The 9,121-nt window shown below is 35.4% G+C and overlaps 1 non-coding gene across 1 annotated transcript; it reads left to right on the forward strand.

Moving 5' to 3' along the window:
* Positions 1–6,999: 6,999 nt before the first annotated feature.
* Positions 7,000–7,106, forward strand: LOC113717510 (small nucleolar RNA R71). Its single transcript, XR_003454425.2, has one exon. It is a non-coding gene; the product is annotated as a small nucleolar RNA R71 (small nucleolar RNA).
* The last annotated feature ends 2,015 nt before the right edge of the window (positions 7,107–9,121 follow it).

Here is a 9,121-nt window from a genome sequence, read left to right on the forward strand (position 1 = left end):
TCGAATCCAAGAGACGATGGAGTTGCCACTGTGGCTCTGTTTCTTTTCTACATTGGCGTAGAATTCCCTGACCAGATTGGGATAGTAATGCTTGGGCAACTGTAGAATATCCTCCCATCCAAGTTGCTTGAATGTCGTGGAGATCTTGTAGTGGTCGTCCACCTCCGGTGCCAAGTGTTTTTCAATGATGATTTCTTTGTCTAAATCGGACTCGTACAACTATTGATTGTCGAGCGAAGTGAATCGCGTGGTATCATAGTCTGGGGGCTGCTCGTCGCGGCTAGTAGACGCAGTTTTCCAGTGAGAGCGAGGTGGGAACTGAGGTGAAGGGATTCCTCCACTGGTGACTCCTCAGGTGAAGGAGTTCGTTCCTCGCTCGAAGAAGGTGTAGGAGTACGAATACGAGCCCTTCTTGTGCGAGCCATAGTACCTATATACAAACAAGATGAATATTTATTAGAAACAATATAAACTTGCTCACACATGTTAATTAGGAATTTAAGAAAATTTCGGCAGAGTTTCCCCTTGAAAAAGAGCTAAACTCCCTGCCAAAATGTAACAAAAAACAATCAAAGTTTCTACTTAAACCATTTCAAATACAAATGCACATGTATAATATCAATTTCAATCCACACTCTCAACAAATGGCTTGAATATTCCATTTTCAACAATTGAACATCATACTTCAGTTAGAATCTCATTAAAAAGTCCAATCTCTTGAGAATTGATGCATATTTCAACAATAGAATATAATCTCAAAGTAAAAGGACTATTAAAAGAGCAATATCATTGCTTCCCGGATGTACATGCCAATTATCTCAAGATTTTATCAAAGAATTACACATCACTTGGTTGTACACATTATTACCAAAGTACAAACTAATGAGCTCCAATTGTTCTTAATGAGTGCCAATTATTAAAAACAAGGAATGTTCAATCATAGAGTAGTAATCTCATTCATTAATGAGTTCATGTGCATTTAACTAAAATTTTTAGAAGAAAAATGTACAAACTAATACCAAATCCACAATTTTCTCAAAACTACGCATAAAAATAGTTGTAACAATATTTTCTAACACAATGTAGCACAATTATAACAAGAAATTTCAACATATGAGCAATTCCCAAATATCAAGAAAAATCGAAAAAAAATCAAAAATTTCAAAATGTAAAACTTCAAATAAAACTGAAAATCCGTACCTCAAATGTATAAAGTGATAGTGGAGGATGATAGTGATGCAGAAATGAAGAAGAAATTGCCCCAAATTCGACTCAGAATTGAAGAATTTCAGTTCGGCCCTATTTTCAGTTTTGAAGATCAAAACCCTCCAAATTGATGTTTTTGAAACGAAATTATTGAGGGTTTCTGATCACAAGAGGTTGGGGGATGTTTTTATGGTGAAAAATTGAATAATTATTGGATGAAATGGAAGATTGGTGAATAGGGGCTAGGGTTTCGGGTGAATAGGAAAGGGAGAGATGAAAAAATAAGGAACCGAGCCCCTCGATCCGAGCTTGGATCGGTTCGATCAGGGCTCGAATCCGGCCTTCCAGATGATCAGACGAGCCCTCGGATCCAACTGGATTTTGTTGGATCCGAGCTCAAATCCCCTATTTTTGCCTTTGATTTTCAACTGATCCAGGGTCAGATCCGTCTGGATTTTCGGATCCGAGCTCGGATCATCACGATTCTGCATTAATTGCAAAAATTGTAATTTTTCAAACTTTTTCTCCTTTTTCAGGCCAATTCCAAATTACACCCTGGACAATCTTTTATTCAAATTTAACCCTCTGCGCAAGTGTAATATACCATAAACACTAAATACAACCTCTCAAAACACATTAAACACATCTATATTGCAAATCGAGAGGTGAGGTTCTTTGATCATTTTTGCACTTTTATACCAAAATGGCACCTTTGGGCGTTTAATACACTTCAAATGAGTCCATGAGCCTTTATAAACATGTTATCACCAAAACTCACTTGAATATATTGGAAATGCACATTGTATATATGAATGAAAATTCTAAACACTTAAAACACAATTTGGTAAGAAAACCTCCCTTTTTATACTTGTTCTTCAAATGCACCTCCAAGATGGATGTTGAAACTCCGGTACCTCCTACAAATAAGTGAAATACATATAATTAGTCAATTAAATCACATCAAAATTTAAGAAACACTTAAAACACACAACTACAATATTATTATTGGGTTGTCTCCCAACAAGCGCTTTATTTATAGTCGTTCAGCTCGACTCTCCTACAGCTTCTTTAACTCTCCATTGTGTTTCGTAAGGAGTAAATCACTCCTTTAGGAACCTTTTCTCCAGCCAAATAAGGTTTCAATCTTTGACTATTCACTTTGAATGGGGCACCATTTTCTCCTTTTATTTCCACCGCTTCATAAGAAAATGTGCGAACTACTTCAAATGGTCTGGACCATCGAGACTTAAGTTTTTCCGGGAATAATTTAAGTTTTGAGTTAAACAATAACACCTTTTGCCCTTCTTCAAAATGCTTAGGAAGAATATGTTTGTCATGCCAGAATTTTACTTTTTCTTTGTAAATCTTGGCATTCTCATATGAGGTCAATCGCAATTCTTCCAATTCGCTCAACTCGAGCATTCTCTTTTCACCTGTAGATTTAAAATCAAAATTAATAGTTTTAATAGCCCAATAAACTCTATGTTCTATTTCTACAGGTAAATGACACGCTTTCCCATAAACAAGCTTATATGGAGACATTCCCAACGGCGTTTTAAATGCCGTTCTATATGCCTACAAACCATCTTCAAACTTATTTGACCAATCCTTTCTCGATCGGTTGACAGTTTTCTCCAAAATGATTTTGATTTTCCGATTGGCCAACTCCGCTTGACCATTGGCTTGAAGATGATAGGGAAGTGACTTTTTATGCTTGCATCCATATTTAAGCAACAAAGTGTCAATAATTTTATTGCAAAAATGCTTATCTTCATGGCTTATTATTGCCTTTGGGGCTCCAAACATACAAAATATATTCCGTTTAAGAAACTTAAGCACAACTTTAGCATCATTAGTTTGTGAAGGAATGGTTTCCACCCATTTAGAGATATAATCAACTGCTAAAAGGATGTACTTATTATTATATGAGTTAGGAAATGGTCTCATAAAATCAATACCCCAAACGTCAAATAGCTCAACTTCCAAATATGTAGTCAGAGGATTTCATTCTTTCTTGAGATATTGCCAATTCTTTGGCATTGATCACAGTTTTTAACCCAATTTCTAACATCTCGATACATAGTACGCCAATAAAATCCAGATTGCCATATCTTTGCTACGGTCTTAGTTGTACTAAAATGACCTCTCGTTTCAAGGGTATGACAATGCACTAAAATACTATGTATCTCTTCTTCCGGAACACATCTTCTAATTATTCCATCTGTACAATGTTTGTAAAAGAACGGTTCTTCCCAAAAATAATGTTTAGCATCATTTAAGAACTTTTTCCTTTGATGAGAATTCAAATCACTTGGTATCACTCCACTACAAAGTTAACTAGATCAGCATACCACGGTGACTTATAAATTGCCATTAAAAACTCATCTGGAAATTCTTTTTTAATAGATGGATGGTCTTCTTGAGGCATGTTCTCCAGTCTAGAAAGATGATCAGCAACTAAGTTCTCGGATCCTTTTTTATCTTTGATCTCCAAATCAAATTCCTGCAATAATAAAATCCATCGAATTAGTCGAGGTTTTGCATCTTTTTTATTTAAGAGATATTTGAATGCTGCATTGTCGGTATAAATGATAACTTTAAATCCTACTAAGTACGATCTAAACTTATCCAATGCAAAAATCACTGCTAGCAACTCCTTCTCTGTTGTTGAATAGTTGACTTGGGCTTCATTTAGCATTTTACTTGCATAATAAATGACATGAAATCGCTTATCATGTTTTTCCCCAAGAACAACTCCAACTACAAAATTACTCGCATCACACATCAATTCGAATGGTAAGCTCCAATCCAGTGATGCTATTATAGGTGCGGAGACAAATTTCTTGTTCAACCTATTGAAAGCAAATATGCACTCATCATTAAAGTAAAATGGAACATCTTTTGCAAGTAATTTAAATAAAGGTTTAGCAATCTTGGAGAAATCCTTAATAAACCGCCGATAAAATTCCACGTGTCCAAGAAAGTTTTGAATGCCTTTCATATTGGTAGGTGGAGGCATTCTCTCAATAATCTCTATTTGGCTTGATCTACCTGAATACCTTGTAAAGAAATTTTGTGGCTTAAAACAATACCCTCACAAACCATGAAGTGACATTTTTTTCAATTGAGTACAAGGTTTATTTCTTCATATCTCTGCAAAATAAGATCTAAATTGTTAAGACAATGATCATAAGTAGATCCAAATATGAAAAAGTCATCCATGAAGATTTCCATGATTTTCTCATTAAAATTAGAGAAAATTACCATCATGCAACGTTGGAAGGTGACCGGTGCATTGCACACAGTCCAAAAAGCATTCTTCGAAATACAAAAGTGCTGTAAGGACAATTGAATGTGGTTTTCTCTTGATCTTCCTGTGCGATGGCTATTTGATTGTATCTTGAAAAACTATCCAAGAAATAATAAAATTCATATCCAGCCAATCTTTCTTCCGTTTGATCAAAAAAGGAAGAGGGAAATGATCATTTCTAATGGCTGTATTCAGTTTTCTATAATCTATACAAACTTGCCACCCAACCACAACTCTAAAGGGAATCATTTCATCATTTTTACTACGTACTATGGTTATCCCCCTTTCTTTGGCATTACATAAATAGAAAAAATCCAAACACTATCAGAAATTGAAAAAATTATACTTGCATTCAGTCATTTAAGAATCTCTACTCTTACCACTTCTTTCATATTTGGATTTAACCTCCTTTGAGTTTCAATTACCGGCTTAGAATTTTCTTCTAACAAAATCCGGTGCATACAAATAGTTGGATTGATTCTCTTGATATCAGAAATCGTCCATCCTATAGCTTTTAAATGCTTCCTCAAAACACATAAGAGCTTGCCTAGTTGTTCCTTATCTAGTGTAGAATTTACAATCACCGGCAATGTCTCTTTTTCTCCAAGAAATGCATATTTGAGATGTTTAGGCAGTGGCTTAAGCTCAAACCATGGAGCTTGCTCACACGATGGTGGAGGTAATCCTTTACTCAGTCCTAACTCCTTATACGCATTTCTCCTTTTGTAAAGATCCCGTGCCTGCAAAAAATCAGTCATTTTTTCAACTTGTTCCTCTTGTAAGCCTACACCAATAAGACAAAGTTCAAGAGAATCATCATCAAGATTAACTTGACTCATCTCTAATGTCAATTCATCACATGTGTCAATAGAATAAACATGGTCGGTAAAAGAGGGATACTTCTCCACTTTACTCAAATCAAACTCCACTTCCTCTTCACCAATTTGGAACTTGAACTTACCACGTTTAACATCTATTATTGTACCTGCAGTGACCAGAAATAGTCTACCAAGTATAATAGGTACATTGACTCGTCCTCCATATCTAAAACAACAAAGTTAACAGGAATAATGAATTTCTGTACTTTAATGAGCACATTCTCCAATATGCCCATTGGATGTCTAATAGATCTGTCAGCCAATTGCAAGGAAATGTTAGTACACTTTAACTCTTTCAATCGCAATTGCCTAGCTACAGTTAAAGGTATCAATGAAACACTCGTACCAAGGTCACAAAGTGTTTTAGAGAATTCAACATTACCAATAGTGCAAGGAACTGTGAAACTCCCTGGATCTTTCAGCTTTGGTGGCAATTTGTTTTGTATAATGACACTACATTCTTCCGTTAATCCAATTGTCTCACTATCTACTAACTTCCTTTTCTTAGTCATTATCTCCTTGAGAAACTTTGCATATGAAGGAATCTACAAAATAGTATCAACAAAATGAATGTTAATATGTAATTGTTTAAAAATGTTGACAAACTTCCCAAATTCTTTGTCATTTCTGGAAGGTTTCAATCTTTGTAGAAATGGCAACGGTGGGGGAATTGATGTTGTATCTCCAATTTGTGGCTCATTTTCTTCAACCTTTTCTTTCCCTTTAATTTTCTTACTATCCTCTCCTAACTCACTCAATTGCTTGTTTTCTCTTATTTCACGTTCTCTCTCACTTTCAACTACCGGCAGCTCACCTACTTCCTTACCACTACGAAGGGTTATAACCTTCACATGCTCCCTTGGGTTCACCTCAGTCTTGTTAGGTAAATCCCCTTGGTTGCGATTGTTAACTGCATTTGTTATTTGCCCTAATTGGACCTCAACATTCCTGTACATATTGGTGAGTTGGTCCATCCTTCCCTCAATTCTCTCAAACCATTGAGTAGTGGCACTGGCTTACTTTTCAATTTCATCATTTGATACATTTGCCAGTTTCTCAATTGCCTATTCCCAAGCTGGTTTGGATTCCGGAAGTGGTTGCTTCGATTGAAAATTTGGTAGATTAATTGGTCTTTGTTGGTTCCCTTGATCCTTTCATCCAAAATTCGGGTGATTATGCCATCCTGGTTGTAGGTATTAGAGTATGGATTATTTTGGGGTGTACGGTTATAATTGTTGAGATATTGAACCTGTTCGCTGCTAGAACACATAGAATCATCATGATCTCCGCCGCAAGTAGTACAACATGCAACAACTACTTCTTGATTAGAGTTAGAACCAACATGCCTATTAAGTATCTTAACCACATTATCCATCTTTGCACTTAAACATATTCAAGGTATATACTTCAAGCATACCTGCAGTTCTCCTTGTATTACCTCGTTCGTTGGCCCATTGGTGATTATTAGTAGCCATTTTTTCAATCAATTGTTGAGCTTCCTCATCTGTCTTTCCCATCAATGCTCCTTCCGCTGCTGCATCTACATGCGTCTTTATTGGATAGGTGAGACCATTGTAAAATATTTGGACTACTAGCCAATCTGGTAAACCATGATGAGGACATCTTCGTTGCAATTCCCTATAGCGCTCCCAAGTTTTGTACAATGTCTCTCCTTCCTGTTGAGAGAAACTAGTTATATCCATTCTAATCTTAACAGTTTTTCCAGGTGGAAAAAATTTATTAACAAAAACCTTAGCTAATTCAGCCCAAGTAGTAAAAGTGTTCGGAGGATGAGATTGTAGCCAAACCTTGGCCTTGTCCCTTAGTGAAAATGGAAACAATCGAAGTTTAATTGCATCATCACTAACACCATTAAACTTAATTGTATCACAGATTTCAAGAATTGTTGACAAGTGAGAATTTGGATCTTCGATAGCATTACCTCCATATTGAAATTGTTGTACCATTTGAATCAGTAATGGTTTAATCTCAAAATTATTAGCATTTACCGTTAGCCTTGCGATACTAGTTTGAGAACCTTGTGTTCTTGGTAAAGCAAAATCTCGTAGAATTCGCATATTTGGTTCATTTTCCGCCATTTCTTCCTCAAATGGTAATTCTATCAAGATTTCTTCTATCGGCTGCCAAACCTCTTGTTACTCTTGATGCGGTGTATTCCTCCTTTGTCTCCGTAGTGTCCTCTCAATTTATGGATCGAAAGGTGCAATTTCTCAATATATTCGGTGCATACACTACAAATAGAAATAAGAGAAATTATGCAGATTTAATTGTCAAAAACTAAATTAATGCAAAGTCAACTATAAACAACTTAAATAAAAATAATGAAAATGCCTAAATTAATAGAGATGATTAGACCCTAATATTGCCGCTCCCCAGCAGCGGCGCCAAAAACTTGACGGAATTTTTATACCAATACAAGTTTATTTCCGAATTTTACCGTTGGACTGCAAGTATACAGGTCACTTCGTAGTTTTGGGCAAATATCAGGTCGATCCCACAAGGAGCAATTTAAACAAGTATTAGGCTCTTATTTTCTCTATTATTTAGACTTATGATAAATCTGAGTAAGAAGATTATAATGCTATTGTCTACAAATTTGGATTAATAAATTAAAAGATACAAATGGAGAATTCTTTAATAAAAACTTAAATCTAGAGATATAGATTCCACTTATGGCATAAACAACACAAATGAATAGATTTACCTCTTGTTATTATTCTCGTTAAACTAGGGATTCATTTCCAATATTACCAAATCTCATTCTCATGATAAAATGGCCTAGAGTAGTCCAGTTTTTCCTATTTTCATGGTGAAATACTAGTTCTACTCTGTTTTTTTTCATGAAATGCTAAGTAATCCATTTAAGTGTATCTCTATTTTCATGAACATACAACTTAAACTCTACTCATGTGTTTCCATTGTCACTACCAATTCTCATTGAATAATAACAACTATAAACATGCTATTGATGATCAAACAATAACAAGTAATTACAACTACACAAATAGACAAGTTAATACAAGATACAACAAGTGTAAATCACATTCAATTCATATCATTTAGCCATACAACAAGTGTAAATCACATTCAATTCATATTATTTAGCTATAAGTTTCATCTACTCCCTAGATAAAGAAGTTTAGCTACTCATGAATGATATAACAATCAAACTCACAAGTTTATTAATGCAAAACATCATAAAATACAAGTACAAGAGAAATAAAGGAAATCTTAGCCAAGTAATGGTGAATCCCTCAAATTTCTGCTATATCTTGTACAAGATGATTACAAATGAAGCCTCCAAGTACTTCCTCAAGAACTTCTAACTGGAGAGAAAAATTGTTACAAGAAAAAAAATTAGCTACCTCCGGTCCCTGGCTTCTCCCTTGTGTTTCTGCATAAAAGATGGTAGAAAGGCACTTTTCTTTTTCATGATTTCAACCGCTCAGATTTTGTAAAGGAAGTCAAAAGATATGTTGTTTTGACTTGTCAATTACTTATTTTGTCTTCTCTTTTGTTGCTGAAGCATGTGCCACCGAATTCTCTCTCCCAAGATAGCTGGAAAGTTGTGTGAAAGGTGAAAAAAATGGATGTGCCCACTTGCAGAAGAGAGAGGCAGATCCGAGCCTCGGATCCGAGGGGTGAAGAACGATTTGACCTCGGATCATTTCTGATCTGAGGCCTTTTTCTTATGGATCCAAGCTCG

This window comes from Coffea arabica, chromosome 11c (genome assembly GCF_036785885.1).
Source record: "Coffea arabica cultivar ET-39 chromosome 11c, Coffea Arabica ET-39 HiFi, whole genome shotgun sequence".
In the NCBI taxonomy this organism is placed as follows: domain Eukaryota; kingdom Viridiplantae; phylum Streptophyta; class Magnoliopsida; order Gentianales; family Rubiaceae; genus Coffea; species Coffea arabica.